The sequence below is a fragment of the Ailuropoda melanoleuca genome, chromosome 7 (genome assembly GCF_002007445.2).
Source record: "Ailuropoda melanoleuca isolate Jingjing chromosome 7, ASM200744v2, whole genome shotgun sequence".
Taxonomy (NCBI): Eukaryota; Metazoa; Chordata; class Mammalia; order Carnivora; family Ursidae; genus Ailuropoda; species Ailuropoda melanoleuca.
The window spans coordinates 70,136,325-70,156,089 of record NC_048224.1 but is presented as its reverse complement, the minus strand read 5'-3'; the positions used below and the strand labels follow the sequence as shown (position 1 = coordinate 70,156,089).

Sequence of the window (19,765 nt, the reverse complement as noted above, 5' to 3'; positions counted from 1 at the left end):
GAAGACTTTGCTTTTGTTTGGGAATGGAGGAGAGTTTATAAGAGGGGTGACTGGGAGATTTGGGACTGTCCGGTGTGGCAGTGCTAAGGGAAGGAAGTGTGATCAGAGTTTGAAGCTCCCCACAGGCCATGGCAAGGTGAGCCGCGGATTCATCAGCCAGCTGTGCAAGTCAGAGATTGTCCCTTGTCAGGACTTGCAAGTGTCTTAGAACACGAAGCAAAGAGTGCTTTCTGCGGCTGGTGACAAATTGACAGAAGCCGAGGGAGTAGAGGCGGAGAAGGGCAGGGGGCTCGAGAAGAGTGTCGTTATTGGTAGTTGGGTGGAGCCAGGGGTCTTTGGAGTTTATCAGCAATCCTTTGCAAGTGCTGTCATGGGACAGGCCTGCTCACAAAGCAAGCTTTGTGGCCAAAGACAGGACTCTCGGCCAGAGTACACCAAGTCTGACCGAGATGTTATTTCTTACGTTCTTTGCTCTCCAAAGCTGGGCTGCGTGGCATTTCGGAGAGGAGCAGGATAAACTCGGGGCCTAGGGTGCTCATTCAAGTTGTCTTACTTACATTCTGTGGTCCTCGTAAAGTGAGTCGCAACCCCAAGACGGGCACAGGCCCCTTGGAACCAAATTCCAGGAGATTCCCCTGCCCTCTCTGGGTTTTCCTTCCACCCTGTCCTCCCTTACCTGGGACCTTAGAGGGCACGCCCACACAGGCACCGCTGCCCTGCGGTTTGTGCCCAGTCCTTACTTCTCCAGCTGCTCTGCGTCCTCCGCACCCTCTCCTCCCCTCCAGTGCAGTGCTTGTAACTGGCTCGTGCATTTGGCTTCAAATGTGGGAGCCCATTGAGTGAGTCGCTCTGCTCCGGCTAACCCTGACCAAGTTGGGTGGGAGTAAGAGGTGGAGTCCAGCTGGATCACTGGCCAGGGCTGTGGAGAAAGCCCGGGATGCCATCAGGAGTGGTCCACCCTGGAGGGAAGGTGGCCTCAGAGAAGAGACACAGGGAAAGGGGAGCTTTCAGCCCCCTCTGACTGTCAAGTTCACTGTCCCTTTAATCAAAGCAGACCCATATATTGTGTATGGAATTTTATTTGAATTCTAGAATTGACCTTGTGTTTGACTGTTGATAATTTATGAAGTTTCATACTGCCATTTAAATGTAGGTCATTAACTTAAAGAGATCAGCAGTGGACATTATAAGATAGGGCAAGGGCTCCTCTGACTTAGAGCTACCTGGATGGGCTTTGGTGCCAGATAGACCTGGGTTTTGGCTCTGGCTCCAGAGCTGACTGGGCACAGGGACCTGCTCCAAGCCTTGCACTGCTCATCTTTCAGGCAGACAGCAGCTTTCAGGGCATCTGAGAACCCAGAGAGTGGCCGACCAGTGCTCTTGACTCGCAGCTACATACTCAGCAGTCAGTTCCCTGTGTGTATCATTCCCCATTCTTCTGTTTACCTTCTAATGGTGGTAGAGATGGCACATGTGTTGTCCAGAAATGCACACATATACTCCTCCCACGAGGTTCCTCAGCAAACGGACAGGTAAGGACCATCAGTGCAGGTCCAGCAGACAGCCCCGAACATCTCAGCTCCCTTCCAGCTTGGACACTCTGTAGTTCCACAAAGTATAGGTTTGACTTGAAAGTGGTGGTGTTGGTGTCAGCCTTTGGAAAGCAGGGAGAATTTAGGACGCCAAGAAACATGACGGTTGCATTAACTAATTCCTAGCTGTGAAAAAATCGGTCAGTCTTATGTATCTGAGGTAGTTGGTGGTTCTTTCCACCAGTAGGATGCATTTTATTTCTTGCCCCTGACAGTCTCCTGAGTTTATGCTCTTAATTCACGGGAGCGGTAAGCAACGTTAAGCATCCGTGATGTTTGGTGAAGATTAATAGTAAAATCTGTATCTTCAGCTCTGCGTGAGGAGCTGTGGCGTCCGTCTTTAGAAGTGGCAAGGCAGTGGCAGACAGCCAGACCTGGCACCAGTGTCCTCCGTGTCAGGACGGAGATCTATTCCTTTGGACCAACTTTGGAAAAAATTAATACTAAGAACATAGGTTTAAGTTCCAAATGGAGTCTTTCAGGCATTGGTACGACAAACCTTTGATTTTAATTTGCACATAAACTCCCTTTCAGCTTAAGTCTTTTTTTTTTTTTTTTTAAGATTTTTATTTATTTATTTGACAGACAGCCAGCGAGAGAGGGAACACAAGCAGGGGGAGTGGGAGAGGAAGAAGCAGGCTCCCAGCGGAGGTGCCTTGATGCGGGGCTTGATCCCAGAACACCGGGATCACACCCTGAGCCGAAGGCAGACGCTCAACGACTGAGCTACCCAGGCGCCCCTTTCAGCTTAAGTCTTTTAACTCGGTCATAAAATACCTAGAAGTCTAGCAGCAGAGGCACACAGTGTGTGTTTTATGCCAGGAATTAGCATATCCATAAGCTAAATACAGCTTTCACTTTGTCCAGGCACGAGTTTGTTTGTAATTTCTAAATTTGGGGCCTTGTAGCAGAATGGAAAGTTCCACAGTAGCAAAGCAAATAAAGGGTTGGTTCTTTTGAAAAATGCAAAGTATACTGTAGATTTTCCTAAGTTAGAAGCAGTATACAGTACTCTTTATAAAAATATATGTCCCCCTTTTATTTGAAGTTTATTGTTTTGGTAAGGTGTCCCTGGGATTTCTTCCAGCACAGATCAAGGGAAATTGGTGCAGGGTTGAAAATACTTTTATGTTTAAATAAGAAAATTTTGTTGTTCTTAGATGTTTGTTTGATTAAGCGCTCCCATAACTAAGGAACGGTTACAGCAGTTAGATAAAGGGGCATAGAAAAAAAAAATGCGTTCCGAACCAGATTCCCTTCAGTTTGGGAGGTGGTAGCCTTTCTTCTCTGCTTTATTTATGTGAATCTTAACATGTGCTTCATCAGGTGGAATAGCAGGTGTTTTGTTCATTTGTTTGGTTTAGGTCCGGCACAGATACCTACCACAAACAGCCCTCCGCTGATGAACTGAAGAGCAGACACTGTTAGCTACTGTGGCGACTGCCAAGAAGTGTTACGATTCACCCTGGGCATGCATTTTCGATGATAATATAAGATTTCAGATTTTTAAAACAAGCTCTTTGAGAAGTATAGAAGTCATTCATTCATTCGGCAAATACTGCTTGTGTCCCTGCAGGTGCTAGCACCGAGGTACCAGAGTGCTCGCCCTTTGTGGGGCATAATTCCTTGGGGTTCTCTGCGGATACTGTGAAGATGTAAGCAGTTGGCTGAGAACCCTGTGTTTTTCACGATGAAACCAACTAGAGTGGATGCCGTGCTCTTCCCATCTACTTTGATCTGAAAGCTAAGCTCTTAACTACTGTACTAAAACTGCTCACAGTTGCCTCTTTTTCTAATTAGATTCAGTGATCTGTCATCATTCCTCACCCCCGTTGTCTCTCTGAAATAGTTAATATGGTTGGTCGTTCCCTTTTCCTGCAGACTCTCTCCTTTTCTGGGTCTGTGCAGGAGGCTCCTTCCAGCACAGTGTGGGAGGGGGAGTCACCACTCACTGCGGGGACTGTGGAAGAGCCTTTGCGGAGAGGCAGTCTGTGGAAATCGGGGCTGATGGCCGTGGGCAAGCGGGTGTGTGGCAGGGGTGAGGTGTTCGGGCCTGAGCCATCAGCACCAAGCTAGGGTTATTGGATTTAGCAAATAACAATACTGATGCCCAGTTGAATTTGAGTTATAGCTAAGCAATGGATGCTTTTCTAGCATAACTTTTTTTTTTCTAAAAAAAAGTATTTGTTGGCATACTTGGGACATAATTATGATACATTTGGAACATATTTACACCAAGGCTTTGTTCTTTGTTTGCATGAAATTCAGATTAACTAGGTTTCCTCTATTTGATCTGATGACTGTCAAGCTAGCATGAAGACGTGGCTCTTGGCACCTCTGAAGGGTGAGGGTGTGGCCGGTGAGGAAACGCGTGGAGCCACACTCTTTCCTTCGGAGAGTCCATCTGCTTTTGGACTCTTCCTAAGTTGCTCTTTTCCTCTTCACTCCCTCCTCAGCCTCCCAGAATGTGAATGTTCCCCGCAGGCTCTTACGGGCCTTGTGGTCTCCCAGGGAGCCGCGACCCTGTCAGCACTCCCCTCTCATGGGGAGGCCCCAGCTGCTTGCGGGCCGTCCGTGGGCTCTGCCGGACACACCGTTTTGATCTGAGACTGTTTTGACTAGGTGAATATACACATTTTCTTCACAATATCATCACAGATAAATTGGTGATGAAGCTGTTTCCCTGAGTGAACTTCAGTTTAAGTCAGTTAAGTTTTCTGGAGCACAGATAGACCACTTAAATTTTGCATTTTTTCTGAAAGCGTTCTCATCAGGGTAAATTATTTTCCATTTCCATTTTCAGGAGGGGTTTTCTGCATCCGTCAGCCCTTATCCGTAGCAGACTTTACTCAGTGTAGCTTCTGCCGCTGTGTGTTCCTTCCAAGTCTGGTTTTAGCCTCGATCGCATTTTGCAGAGTTGAATTTTTCATGTACTGAGTTGGCCTCTGTCCATTGTGTGTCCGTGTTAATTGTCTCTAGGTGGTCTGTTTGGTCTACCTTGTGGCTGATTCTCTTCTCTCATATGCTTCTCACCCGTCCATATATCACGAACCAGAGCGGAGAGGCTGGTGGGCTCCCACCGTCACAGCCGCAGCGCCTCGCGCAGGCCTCGCCCTCACCTCAATCCTGGTGCTTCCAAACCCAGACCTAGGATTCTCCGCCCCGAGGTGTTTTTCTTTACATCACTTCTTGAGGAATCCTCCGTGTCCCTGTCAAGCAGGCTTGAGGTTTTCGAGTTCACTTTGACTTGCTGTCATCCCCTGCCTCTAATATTCCATCATTTATTACGTCCCGTGGACCCTCCCTTCCCCTCTGGCCCCTGCCTCTTCCCTTCTGTCCCACCTCTGTGGTGCTGGCTCTCAGCTTCCCATCCCCCCCTGTGCATCAGGATTCCCCAGCGTGCGCTCTCGGTACGTGTTTCCATATTTCCTTTCTCCCCTGTGAAATGACAAGCCCCACCCAGGGCAGGGACCCCGTAGCTTTCCGCACACCCTGCAGTTGGTCACAGAGCGGGCAGCAGGACGGGGCTTCTCAGGGCGCGGGTGTGCCCCAGCACGAGGGCAGGTGGTCCAGCTGTGGCGCCGCCTCACCTGTCTTTGGCACCTCATCACGCCGCCACAGGTCACCTTGGCCCTGGGAGCCGGTGCCCGCCTGGCCATCTGGCATGCTGCCCAGCGACATTTCACTTCGACCTTTCCTTTGAAGAAGGGTTTTGAAGCAACACTGTCCACGCAAAGGTCAACAAAGAAGAGTGGATGATCTGCCGACAGAATGTGAGTTAAAAGGCAGGAAGTGAGGCTGCTTGATGGGACCGGGTTGGAGGGGATGAGCGAAAAAAATGCCCCTGAAATAATTCTTTAATCATTTGTCTTTAGAGACGTAAAGTGGGACATGGAAAACAAACATTTCCATTCAATGTATACACAGTTCGGCAAAACAAATAACTGGGCTTTGTGAGCGTCCAGACCTCCTGGAAGGAGGAAAGGGGCCTCTTGACGGGGCATTCTTTCCCCGCCTGAGTTCAGAGTGGAAGAAATCAGAGGAGCCACCCCTGTGCAGGGAAAGCAGAGCGTTTTCTTTTTCTAAATGAAAGTGAAAACTTCCAGATTTGTCCCAGGAGCCAAACCGATGAAAAGGTCTCTGGGTGGCATAGTGTCATCCAGGGGAGTGACCCTCAGCCTGTGCCGTATGTGACCTCCTCACTTTTAAAGGAGGGCTCGCTGAGCGTTTCCCGGTACCTGAATGACACAGTGAGATCTGGGATGGCTGTGGTCACAGCCAGCCCCCAGCATGCGCGCTGCAGAGGACATCGGTGTAAGTGCTACAGAAACCAGGATATTTCAGTCTTTTACAATAAAAATTAGTGGCTAAAAACTCAGTCATTATTAATATATCGTTTACATAAAATTCATGTATCTTATATACATTGGTCATGTTTATCTTTTAAATAGTTTTAGGCCAATTTAAAGATTTCTAGGCAACAGCCCTGAAGTCTTTTACCATCTGAATTAGGTGGATAGAAGTAAATCACACTATCAACTTGTTTTTATGTTTTCAGCCATATATTTGTATAGTGCCTTGTCGATTATTGAATACCTTTGTATTATACAAGTGCAGTTATTTTGAGTACTTAATCTTCACATCACTTCATGAGTTGGCTCTTAACTAAGATCTCTGTAAATTAAGAAACTAATAATAATAATAGCAAACATATAGCACTTACTATGTGCCAGGTGCTGTTCAGTGCATTGCACATATTCATTTGAGCCTCTCCCAGACTCTGAAGTAGTGATTATTACTATTATCCTCATCTTGCAGAGGGAAAAGAGGAATCCAGTCTTATCTGAGATTTCAGTTTCTATCTCACCTCTCTGTTCCTTGATTCTCAGAGTAGGGAGAAGGCAGGGATGGGATGAGGTGTAGGTGAGCTAAGTAGTATCCTTATTCCAGTTTTCAGGTGAAACAGAGAAGTCAAGTGACCTGCCCGTGATTGCACAGCCAAAGTCAGGCAGGGCTTCTGATTCCTCAGATTCATGAGCAGATATAAAATGGGACATAGGAAAACATTTTCCCCACTCAGTATGCCTTAAAATCAATAACATAACTTGATAGGAGTTGCTTGCCAGGACTTCCCACCCAGGCGCAGGGAGCCCTGGTGTTCTCTTCCACGCCAGGTTCACGGACAGAATGTTCAGAGGAGGGACCACTGCCCACAGCAGCCATTTCGATTTATGCTGTAAAGACATGGTGAATGCACCTGCCTAGGGATTCGCACCCAGGTCGGAGGTACCAGACAGTTGGCTTTGTTGGCGGTCCAGGTAACGTGATGGTGCGCATGAGGCTGTGAGGGAGCTGCCCTGTTACATCAGGAAACTTTCCGCCCCTGGCCCTGGCCTTCTCCTTCTTGTTTCCTGATTTGTATAATGTGGCCGGGCCGGCCATGGGTGGACTAGAGGGTGTCCTTGCTATGTTGTTGGAGAGGGCGCCATGGCGGGGGGGGGGCAAGGGGTATTGCTGGCCAGCCGCAGAGGTGACAGGTGGCTTCAGGCGGGGACCTGGCTGCGTGAAGAGGGTTTGGGGAGACTCCCGCACAACCTCTTAGAGCTCTGACAAGCACCACAGACTCTCTGAGGCTCAGTTTTCTCATTTATAACATGAGGATTGATTGTTGATCATCTGTGCGTCTGAAACACCGAGCGCAGTGTCTGTGACATACCAGCTGCTCAGATTTTATTAAATTAAGTTGAAGACTTAAAAAAAGCCTTTTTATAAGGCGGTGTGTTGTTATAACTCATCACTAGAATCTCTCTGGGCATTTTTGGGACTCCTCTAGGTCTTGGGCAGCTCAGGAGCAGCTCACTTTGGAGAAAGAGAGTGAATCATCAGGTGGTCCAAGGCCCCGTCCAGCTGTGCAGTTCTATAATAGAGGCATTGTGCTCAGAGTAGGCCTGGATGGCCCGCATTCCCGAGGTGGCAGAAGCAGCTGCAGGCATCCAGAGCTCACTGCCCCTAAGGCTGGAGTCATCAGGGCCCCCGCAGGGAACAGATGGCACTCTCAAGCTGGGTAATTGGTGGTGAGGTTAGTAAAGCGACTGTTTACAAAGGCAGGGCCAGGGTTAGGGGTGGTCCGACTGTGTTAGTGGCCTGGGGTTGCCAGGCGGCCCTCAGTGGCCCAGCACTCTAGGTCTGGAGGGACAAGGGAGTGTTTGGTGACCACAGCTGGCTGTGCTGGGGGGGGGATCCTCTGTCACAGAGCCTCTCTCCTCCTGCTGGCCCCAGAGAGCTCAGGGCGCACACAGGTGGGCTCCCAGTATGCAGTGGAGGAGGGTGGAGGGTGGCTCTGGGGCAAACAGAAGAAGAGGTGAGTTCAGGTGTTGGAGGACGAAGACCATTTAGGTGAGTTGGGTATCCTCACATTTTGGTTTGCTTTAGATAAGACTCAATTCTTAAAATGTGGTTGAAATGATTGGACAGAGGCCCATTTTGAAAGCGTTTAAACTGATGGCTTCTTTGGTAAAATTCCTTTAGTTACTTAGAATCCTGAAGACCTGTATGCAAGTGCTTCTAAGCCATTCAGTGTGTTCGGATTTGGCTTGCCTCATTGGTCAGATAAAGAGATGGGTTAGATCAGGGCTTAGCAAACTGGTCTATAGAGAGCAAGTAGCAAATGTGTTAGGCTATTGGGGCCAGATGTGGTATTTTGAATAATTTTTCTCTTCCTCTTTTTGTTCCTCCTTTAAAAAAAAATAAAATTTAACTGTGAAAACCACTTTTAACTTGGGATCAATACACAAGTGGGCCAGGCATAGTTTGCCAACTCATGGACTCGCTCTCTTTTTCCCTAAGCACAATATGTGTGCCCTGTGTGCAGTTTTAGGGAGTGCACAAACAAATATTTTTATCTTGTGAGTATGTTAAATGGTAATGTGTGTTAGAAAGAATAGAGACCTGTCACGTCTGGAGCTCACCACCGGTATGACTATAGCCATCTGGTCCCTGTAGGAAACAGACAGCACTTCCATTGGGTAATGGAGCTGAGTTTAATATTTGAGTTCAGGTCATTTTGGTGGTACTCCATTTGAGAGTAATACAAAGCTTTGTACAAAAAAAATATTTAAATTACGGAAGAGGTGGATTCCTTTAAGGAAGGATATTATAAAGAACAGTATGTGTGCTACAAAGATACAGCAAAAACTCATGAAGGAGGTGTGAGAATAGACTGGTTTGGAATGTATTAGATTGTCTTGTGACTCTTTCCTGGCACGGGCGTTTCTTGATGATTTCTTATTTGGGAACTGTTTTACAAAGATGAAAATGTTCTCAAGCAGTGCCTCAAGAAGAAATTTTGTGTAAGTTAATGGGAGAAAACAAGAGGATAGAGCCCCCGTTTTTCAGTTGAGCCCCGATTGTTACACATGGCAGGTGTGTCTGGTGCCGCGCCCGCCTTGCTCCCCTCTCTCCTGGGGAGAATGGTTCCCTGTGTGGGAGCCCTTTGGAGTCATAGATCACTCCCTGCTCATTAGGTTTCCCTAACTGTTCCTGTATAGAATTGCAGCGACACAGCCAGCTATTTAGCCCCAGGAGAACAAATTAAGTCTATCAAAGTACAGAAATTCAGAGGCCAGGCTTGCAAGTGCTTGCTTAATTCCCTTTGGTAATCACTGGGCTGGCGCAGGCAGGCTCCTCTTTCCTGGACCTGGGCCACTCTCCTGGCCACGTGCAAGGCTCATTTGTCTTTATAGGCTTCCTCAGAGCTGCCGCAGGGTCGGGGACATGTCCGTGGGAGGAGAGGGGCGGGCTGACACCTGCCTGCATGCAGTGAGTTGTACCCAGGACTTGTAAATGCCCAGGAGAGTAGTATGAACTCACTTGTCAGGTGTGCCTGGGCAGACAAAGGGCTGCCACCAAACCTCATGAGCATTCCGAACATTCAGTGCAGAAAGTATCCTGAAATTTGTTTCCCATACATTTTTCCTTTCAGCTCCCCAAGTTGGGCATGTCTTTTCCCTGCCTCACTGGTGACTCACTCTCTGTTCTGGTAGTGCATCTTGATATTTGGAAATCCTGTGCTAGTGCTGAAAGTCCTTACTGGGTTTTTTTACTGCCTGATGATCTCTTACTTCTGATCACCTATTAAAGCCTTCCCATTTTCTCTGAGATCCAGACCACATACGCACAGAGTGAGAGGCATTTCCCCTGTATCCGCTTGGAGCTGAAAGCTTAACTAATTATATTATTTAACGGACCGCACTCTTCCTCAGTTTTATTATTTTGTGCCCTGTCATGATGAAGTATCTATGCTATGTGCTACACCTGGAGCTTATGTTTGCAGTGGAACAGAACAAGAAAAGACCCAGTGCTTGCAGGGAGGCTGTATGGAAGAGATAATGTCACATTGGTGAAATGCTCAAGGCAAAGTGACTGTTACATATAATAAACGGCTTGTGTAGGGAGGTGGCGCTCCTCTTACCAACTTCAACCAGCTCTGTAATTATTGATTTTGCGGGGGGGGAGGTGGTAGAATTTTGACTCGAGGTGGAATTCGAGTACATGGAGAAAGTGCTGCTGTTGCCCGGAACTTGAGTGGAAATCCTGGAATCCACGCTGGTGCCGTTCATAGAAAACCATGCCGCAGGCTCTGGTGGATTGGGCTCCTCTTCACTTTTATTTTTCTCCACAGCTTTTTTGAATACAATTTACTACCATAAAGTAAAATTTAATACCATAAAGTTAATCCATTTAAAGTATAAATTCAGTGGTTTTTATTATATCCACAGTTAGGCAACCATTAGCACAATTTTAGAGCATTTTCACCACCCTTAAAAGGAAGCCTGTATGCATTAACACAGTCACTCCCCATTCCCTCCTCCATCCCTGTCCCAGCCCTTGGCAACCATTAATCCACGTTCCGTCTTTATTTGAGACATTTCATATGAACAGAATAACAAAATATGTGACCTCTTGCAACTGGTGTCTTTCACTTAGTGTGGTGTTTTCAAGGTTCGTTCTCATGGTAGCATGTGTCAGTGTTTCACTCCTTCGTATGGCTGAATAATACTCCATTGTATAGATATTTTGCATTTTATTTATTCATCATTTGATGGATTTTAGCATTGTTTAACCGCTCTTTGGCTATTCTCAATCGTGCTGCTTGTGGACATTTGCATGCAAGTATTTGTGTGGCTACGTGCTTTCATGTATCTTGGTTATATATCTAGGAGTGAGTTGCTGGGTCATATGGTAAGTATGTTCAGTGTTTTGAGGAATTTTCTTAGTTTTTTGAAAAAACTTTTTTATTGTACATTTTGAAGCATACATTTCAGTGGCATTAAGTACATCCACATTGTTGTGCAACCATCACCGTATTCCTCCCCATAGGTTGTTATGAAACAATCAACACCATCTCTTAGCCTGCAGAAAAGAGAAGTAACTTCAACTTTGACTTGGCAAAGGGACAGGTTAATAAAAAGCCAAGTCACTGCCTTTCAAGAGCTAGAACAGATGAGAGGTCCTTCGCCCAAAACCATAGGGTCAGTCTGCATGGATGCACTGCGTTCTTTTTCCTTTCTTTTAAAGATTTATTTATTTATTTGAGAGAGAGAGAGAGTGTGGTGGGGAGGGGCAGAGAGAAAGAGAAACCCGAGCAGACACTGTGCTGAACATGGAGCCCACGGGGGCTCTATTCCACAACCCTGAGATCAAGACCTGAGCTGAAACCAAGAGTCAGAAGCTTAACCGACTGGTGCCCCAGATGCTTCTGCTTTAAAAAAAAAATGTTGGTTAAGAGCAGCAGTATGGAGGAGGTGGGTGACTTGAAAAGGCTGCCCAAGAACTGGAAGTAGGGGAACTAGAGAGATGGGCTGTTGCCTGCATTCTCTGAGGGAGCCCACTGGGTTTCTTGGAGTGACACCATCCTTCCCAGGTGCCTCTCCAGGGCACACAGCATGAGTACAAGAGGCTTATTTTCCTGTCTGGGCCCTTACAGGTGGCCTAAGAGAATCCTGAATATAAGGGATCATGTGTTACCTTTATTGAATCTCAGGAGAATGTAGCAGTGTAGGGCCAAAATATGTATGTGTGTGTTGGGGGGAAACCGTCATAGAGCTAGAAGAGATCTTGGAGAAGGTTTGTGTAGCCCATGGACAGCAGAGCCTCGACTTCCATTCTGCCCATGCCCTGGCAACCTGGCCCCCTTGCCCTCTCGGGACCCCTTTGTGCTGTTCCACACCTCCAGATTTCCATGTTGCTCAGCCCTGTCTGGTGAGTGCCTACCTTCCTCCCTCAGCCTCGCCAAACCTTCACCTTGGCCGCTGCTTCCCCTGACCTCTCCATCCTGGGTCTGTTGCTCTGAAATTCCCCCATGTCTCCTTTCTCTGCTGCTCATTTGGAGAACACTGTGTCGTTTTTGTATTCTCTTTGTATGTTTTACGAGTACCTCTTTTTTCAATAATACGTCACTTCCTCACTGGCAGCAACTGTATTTTATTCAACTCTTTGGGTTCAGTTACTGACAGAAACATCAAATGCCCAAAGTCAGGGTAGGTGCCACAGTCTAACCCCTGCAGCTTGTTAATGAGATAATTCTTCTAAAATATTGACAAACCATGTAATTAAGAGCTGATTATTCACACATCAAACAATTGTTCACTTCAGCTGGAGAATATCTTAAAATAGCAGCTCCCCCTGGCTGCGTTTATCTGTTTGTATAGCTCGTTGGCTATTTGGCGGAGAAATTTCAAAACACCAGCCAGGAGCCAGTGCATTTGCAGAACAGGATGAAATGAAGGCAGGGTATTTCTGAAATGATATCACTTATTCAGAGACAGTCTCCCACGAATGTATTTACTTTAAAAAGCGCAGGATATATTTATATGCATAACCTCGATTTATTACTATTTTGAAACAATCCCATGAACTTAACAGTAGTTTCCGCTTTGGAGAAGTGAGGAAACTGAGATTCAGAATAATTTGCCCCAGCTCAGTGGTCCCGGGCTGAGCAGAGATCGAAACCAAAGTCACCTTGAAGACCTCACTGTGCCTCCTTGCTTCCTCGCATCTCACTGCATTTGCTAAGTGGAAGGATCCTCCTTGTGTCTGATTAAAGTTTTACTGTAGGGGCGCCTGGGTGGCACAGCGGTTAAGCTTCTGCCTTCGGCTCAGGGCGTGATCCCGGCGTTATGGGATCGAGCCCCACATCAGGCTCCTCTGCTGTGAGCCTGCTTCGTCCTCTCCCACTCCCCCTGCTTGTGTCCCCTCTCTCGCTGGCTGTCTCTATCTCTGTCAAATAAATAAATAAATAAATAATCTTTAAAAAAAAATAAAGTTTTACTGTAATTATATCATGGCCCACTGCCCTGGGGGACCTATTATATCCTCATGTAGAGTTTCAGTAGCATTAAAAATAATGGAGCATCTGAGTGGCTTTAAAGTCAGATGCGCCAAGGCTTGAACCAAGGCTCGGCTTTATAACTACTTTACCCGCCTAGCTTGCCATAAGTAAAATGGGTGTAACAGCTGCATAAACTTCAAGACCTGGTTTGAGTGTTAGATGAGGTCATGCACATACAGCGCCTTACAAGGGGCTGGCACCTAATAGCCATTTAATAGGCATGTGAGCCATTCTTCTTGCTGTTATTGCCATGGGAGGTATGGCTGGCTTCAGATGCGTATTTATTACTCCTGAAAGGAGGCAGAAGTCAGAGACTGGTTGGTGAGAGCTCCGAAGGGGGAGGGTAGGAAGTGGTAGCGTGGAGAGTCACTTCTTTGTACCTGCCCTCCCTCCTCCCCTCTCTTTCCTGCCCTCATCAGCGTTTCCCTGACTGCCTAGGAGGATTTCTGCATTAGGTGGTGAGTTGCTCCCTTCCAACTCTTTGAATTCGTGATTTCGTTTTTCAGATCTCGTGCATTGAAAAATAGAGGTTCATGGCTCCTTGGCGGACAGAACGTTTCTGGGAAAGAAGTGGCTATCCTCATATGCTGAACGCTGCCTCATCTCTGTGCTTTCTCAGAGCTGCAGAGTAGAGATGTCCTTCCACTTAAACACTGAAACAGTGTGTTTTGCAGAACAAGAAGGCTATTTAATGAAGTGCCAACAGGACCTTTCTGTCACAGTGGAGTCATGCTCTGTGCCTTACCTATGAAATGGGGATGAGGCATTCTCTGTGTGGCTCTTGGGAGCACAGTAGGGCTCAGCGTGTTGGTTCCTTTCTCTCTCAGGGGTCCTGCCTCACCATCCCAGCTCTTCCAGGTTTGACCTTCACCTTCCAAGCAGAGTTATGCAGAGTGCCTGGGTCTCAAGCCTTCTACAAGATACCGACTCACCCTCAGAAATGAGAACTCAGGTTGATAAGTGAAGCATGTCATAGTCACCCTATGTTTTTTAACTGTTTACTCTTTCCTATCTTCTGCTTGCCTCTTAGTTATTCTCAGTCCTCGTTTTGGGACAATGGAGGGTTCTCCAGGGATGCTTTCTAGTGAATACATGCTTGTTTGCAGACATTTTGAACCTTTTTTTTAAAAACAGAATTCTTAAACCAGTTCACTTAAAAAAGTCTGTAGAAGATTTTACAGTCTACGGTTTCACACAGTAAGGCAGGCTTTCTCTACCTCAGTGCTCTAACGGTACTTCTCTGCTGTGGGGGCCGTTCTGTGCACTTTGCATTCCTGGCCTCTCAGCACTAGATGGCAACACCACCATCCCTCACCTGTGGCACCCACAGGTGTCTCCAGACTTTGCCAGATGCCCCTTGGTGGGAGCAGAAGCAGCCTTAGTTGCGAACCGTTGCCCTGTAACCTTAGACTCGCCCCCCCCCCCAGCTTCTCTCGTCATCCCTCCTCTTCCCTTGGCATCAGCAGGAGACACAGACCGATGGCGAAGAACAGCCTTCGCTGGTCTGTTGAAGTACACAGCAAAGAAGGATCTTTTGGCCTTTTCACGGAGTATTTTATATCTCAGAGGAAGGTTGAATCATCAAATTGTGAGCCCAGTGGCCTTTTCCTTGGTACAGAATGGCTGGAGTAATTTTAATTATTGAAGGATGGGGGTAGGATAAATATCTTGCTGTTATTTCCTTGACCACATTTCCTTTACAGTCTGTAATTTTTTCCTCTAGTAAATTTTATAGAACCACAAATGTCTATATGAAGTCTCTGGCCTTTCAAACAGTGTTTATGCTTCAGTGTTGTTACTGTCTCAGGGAGGGGATGGAAACTGGTGTAGGTCCCCAAAACAGGTGGGATTTGGATGGGCATTGGAAACTGGAAGAAGAGGTGAGGTATTCACATTCTCAGGTGGACACTGGAATCCAGTGTGTGAGTTTTCCTGGGAAACCACCGAATAGCAGCTGTAAAGCCCATGGTGGGGAGTAAAAGACACTTCCTTCCCACTGAGAAGCTGATAAGCGAGCATATGTTAGGTGGTCATGGAGCTGTGGAAGTCTGAAAATGTGGGTCTAATGGAAGTGTAGGGGAACGTGATCTGTAAAAGTATTGTGGTTTCTGGTACCCTCCAGATCTGCTCCTTGGGAGTGAATTATTTCAGTTAATAAGGATCTGATTGTTTCTGGGGAGATCTAAAATGCAGTTTGAAGACTGGGAGGCTGAAGGAGATCAGGGATGGCTCCCGTATTCCTGTGGTCCTCTTCGCGGGGTGCAGGCTCAGGCGCTGGGACGTTCCATGCTTGATGCGGTCCCTACAGTGCCCGCATGGCAGGCTGCAGGCTCCTCCCGGAGCAGGGGTGAAAGTCTGAGAGTCTCTGAGCACAGGGCTGGGTATTTGGTGATGCCTACAGGCCTGCCCTCCTGGTTCTGGGGACGTTGCAGGCTCCTCTCTGTACCTCAGGCTTTCATTCCATCCTCCACCTCTTCCCTTGAACAGAAGACTGATGTCCGTTTAACCACTTGGCAGCCTCTTAGCCTTTGCTCCCTTTTAACCAACAAAAATCTTAGGCTGAAATTTGAAAACTATTCATGCCAAAGAAAAGAATTAACCAGGATTTGCTTTTTAAACTACAGATACTCCCCTGCCAGGATTCTGACATGCTCCATGTCCCCTTGGGAACTGGCTTGGCCCTTCCATAGGTGCTTGGCCGTCCTAAAGGAGCTCTCTCCTTGCCAGAGATCTTGGTCGGAGTCAGTAGACCTGACAGAATCCCCTAGCCGCCTTGAGCTGTGCTCCCTGTAGCTTTGTTCCTTCCAATTACCCTAGCATCTGCCCTTCTTGTGGGATGGTGCACATACTTGTGTCGTTGGGGCTCATCCTGTATCTGATAATCTCATGGAACTGCTTAGGAGATCAGAAGTGTGCTTCCTCCAGTTCATGTTTCATCCATCCTTATTTTTCAAAGAGGTGTTTCCAGTCATAGAACCTAAACTCCTAGAAGTCAGGGGTTTGGGCCCAGTCAGGTCACTGCTGCATCTCTGGTTTCTAGAACTGTATCTGGCACCCAAAATGTTTATGGAATGAAGAATAGAATAAAAACACACTCACAGGCAAAGCAGCTGTTGGAGTTGCCAAAAAGTTGGGCATTATGTTTAATAAATGGCAAAACATTTTTAGTGCTTCATCAGTGTACCTAATGAAAAGATCTGATTCCTTCTGGTGTCTAAACTGTTCAGTGGAAATACGTTTGCTGCTGTCTCCATGTTATTTTGCGTACATACTCCCTGTCCAGGTGCCTGCTGCTCCCCCATACACAGAGCCCGCGGCATCTCGACCGCACCTTTACAGCGCGGCTCGTCCAGGGTGCTGGTGAAATGCTGCTTGCCGTATTTGTGAAATACATGAAATTGAATCCTTAAAGTATGTAGCATTCTCATTACTCTGTTTTTAAAAAAGTGAGTTGTCAAATCTGTAGAAATAGAATAAATCGGCTAGAACATTCTTGGATTAAAGAAAAGCAGTCCTAATGAATGTATTTGCTATGCATTCCAGTCCCATTAATCCTGATGAGTTCAGCCTGGATTAATGTATGGCATGCTTTTCTTCAGGACTTCTGAGTTGGGCATTAACTGCTTGCATTCCGTGACCGCAGCTTCTGTGACGTGAGCTTGTATCCAGCTCGGCCCTGTTCACGTGACTGGGCAGCCCATAAAGCAGTGGTTCTCAAACTGCTTGGTCTCCCCCCTCATGCTCTGTAATCACAGGCTATTGAGGACTCGGGGGAGCTTTGCTTATGTGGGTTGCATCTATCAATGTTTATCAAATTACAAATTAGAATTTAGAACAACTTCAAATATTTATGTACTAATCCATCTAAAAATAACAACCATAAATCATTTTATGTTAACATAACATATTTATGGAAAATGACTAGTTTCCAAAACAACAAAAAAATTAATGAGTAGCATCCTTTTACATATTTACAAATCTTTTTAATGTTCAGCTTAATAGAAGGCAATTTGATTCTTATGTCTGATTATGCATCAGTTGGTTTTGATGTGTTGTTTTAGTTGAAATATATAAAGAAAATATGGCCTCAGATAGGTACTTGGAAAAGGAAGAGTACTTCAGTAGCCTTTTTGGATAATTATGGGTATTCTTTTTTAATACTGCACAAAAACCTGAAAGGAGATAGTTGATTCCACAGTGGAATCTGAAACCATATTGACAGGCTTTTTGTACTTGAAAATGGGTCTGTTTTGTACTTTTTAAAAAATTCCATTTTGTACTTTGAATCAATCATTTGGCCATGTATGATTCTATCTCAGTGAGTTACTGTCTTCCTGAATTACACAGATCTTCCAAATGTTGACAGATTTTATCATGTAATTGTTTTCTAAAAATCACATTTGTTAATATCACCACCAGTGTCATCAGAAAACTCTTTTAAGTTTTGGGAAACTTTCAAGTTCTGGGTGACAGATGCAAGTTTTCCAAAATTCTAAGGTTTTTTTTTTTGTTTGAAAGCTCAGATTTATCATTGGCAACAAACATTATCAGTTGTTTTTCTTCTAGATTCTGCTCCTTTTATTCCAGAGTTTTCTTCCTAAGATAGAGATCCGATCATGGCTCTTGGCTGTCTCTCCCTTCCCCAAAGAACAAAGTGTAGTTTTCTTGGCTTGGCCACAAGGACTTGGATGACTTTGCCCCCATCTCCCAGCACTTTGACAGTTTCCAGCCTTGTTTCCAGCCTCTACGGTTTTTGTTTTTGTTTTTTCATTGGCTTAAAACCACACACATTTATTGTCTTACAGTTCTGGATGGAGGTCACAAGTCCAAAAGAGGTTTTACCAGGCTCAAGTCAGGGTATTGGCAGGGATGTGCTCCATTCTTAAGACTCTTGAGACAGAATCTGGTTCCTTGTCCTTTCCAGCTTCTAGAGGCTGCCTGCCTTCCTTGGCTTCGGGTCCCCTGACATATTCAAAGCCAGTAATGGCTGATGGGGTCTCTCTCATATCGCATCCCTCTGACACGGACTCTCCTGCTTCCTCTTCCAGCTTGTAGGGACCCTTGTTGATTCCATCAGACTCGCCACAGGAAAATCTTCCTATCTCAAGGTCAGCTGATTAGCATCTTTATTCCTTTTGCAACCTTAATCCTCCTTGCCATGTAACCTAACATATTCACAAGTTCCTGAAATTGGGATTTGGACGTTTAGGGGGGTCAGTATTGTTCTGGCTGTCACATTCAAGCCTCTCCATTTTCACGTTCAGTCCCTACTTTGTATATATTGGCTAGACTCATCCTTTATTCACTTCATTGCATAAGCCTTTTCTCAAGTCTCCAGGTAGAGCCAACTCCTTCTCTTCTGTGGAGACAGACTCGCATATGAGCCACACCACCTTAGCGCTCTTGTCACGGTAATGCATCTGTTTGTCAGTCTCCCCTGTTGGACTGTGGCCCTCTCAGTGCCCTTGGGGTGCCTGGCACATGATACAGAACAAGCAATATGTTGTTAATTTTGGACGTTTGGTTCTGGGCTGTGTTTAAGATGCTATTGAATGAAAGTTCAGTTTCTTTGGTGTGATAATGGCATTACAGTTTCGTAGGAAGAGTGTCATTCTTAGGAGTTACCAAAGTACTTAGAGGTCAAGTGCCAGGATAGCTATTATAGCTCACTCAAATGGCTTGTGAGAACAGTTTCTATAAAGATAAAGCAGATACGGCAGATGTTAAATATTGGTGAATATAGATGAACAACATGTAAATGTTCATTTAACTCTTCTGTAGTTTGGACGTTTTCAAGATAGAAAGTGGAAAAGAATGAAGTGCTAGTGTAGAATGAATGTGTGGGTCGGGATGGGGTCAGGTTTCGGTTGCGGAAAGTCTGGTCCGCTGCTCCTGACGTTCGGAAACTCTCCGTGTTGGTTAGCATCTTCACGAGCCTCTTTGGCATAATGAGAATTCTCTCTGGGTTCACATTAGTGCAGATCAGATTCAGGAGGCTCAATCAGACCTCTCCAGCTCCTGGATGGGCATGTGAGCATATGCAAAGGAGAAATGGTAAGATGCAGGAAACAAAGGACTTTATATGCTGCTCCTTCAGAAGCTTCTTTCCAGGACGCCCTCTGCGAAGGTGACTGTTCCTGCTTTCAGACAGTGATGACTGCAGTCACTCGATCCCATTCCTTCTGGGACTGCAGACCACTCCACTAGGCTCGTCACAAGAGTGCACATCCTACATTTAGAGACCCCGGCCCATCCTGGTGTCGACAAGACAGGGGTACACTTGGACCCAACTGGCAGCTGGTCCAGGGGAGTCCGTTGCAGAATGACCATTCAGAGATGGTGTCCAACTAGTTCCCGAAGGACCCAGCTAAGGCTTTCTGCCTCTGCTGGTCTCAATTCTCAATGCCATTGTCATAGGGGGAGTCACTCTCCTCATGGCTCCTAGCAAGGGCCTCAGGGCTTTTTATTCACCTCCGTCTGTGTCTAGATCTGTGGAAGCGGCCTGTCTGGGTGATGCTTTGATACCATTCTTGTTGAGATAGGATCATCATTGATGGAGGTAACGTGGGAGGATCGCTGGCTTGAAGGCCACCTTGGCCAGTTTCCTGTCTTGTTCCCTGCCCAGTGGTGCTTCGCTGCATGCCTGCTCAGTCCCCACGGCGGGACCCTCACCCTCCCAGCCACTCATGCCGTTCGTCTTCAGAAGGTGGGGTGTCCTTCCTGACGCTGAGCAGGATGGAGTCATCCCTCCCTGTCGGCAGCTACAGGTGTGGAGGTTCTGGGA

At 46.4% G+C, this 19,765-nt stretch overlaps 1 protein-coding gene across 12 annotated transcripts in view; it reads left to right on the top strand.

Moving 5' to 3' along the window:
- SLC7A1 (solute carrier family 7 member 1) overlaps nucleotides 1-19,765 on the top strand; it is a 71,532-nt gene that overhangs the window by 12,008 nt on the left and 39,759 nt on the right. For 3 of the 12 annotated variants that reach the window (XM_034665026.1, XM_019794695.2, XM_034665029.1), the window contains exon 1: nucleotides 12,999-13,933. The exons of 3 other annotated variants lie outside the window; for them this stretch is intronic. The gene's annotated coding sequence lies outside the window, so the exon portion shown is untranslated. Of the gene's footprint in view, nucleotides 1-2,956; nucleotides 3,183-4,424; nucleotides 5,366-12,998; nucleotides 13,934-19,765 lie in introns of those variants that run through there. 6 more of the 12 variants (XM_019794697.2, XM_034665027.1, XM_034665025.1 and 3 more) reach the window with 5 other exon arrangements.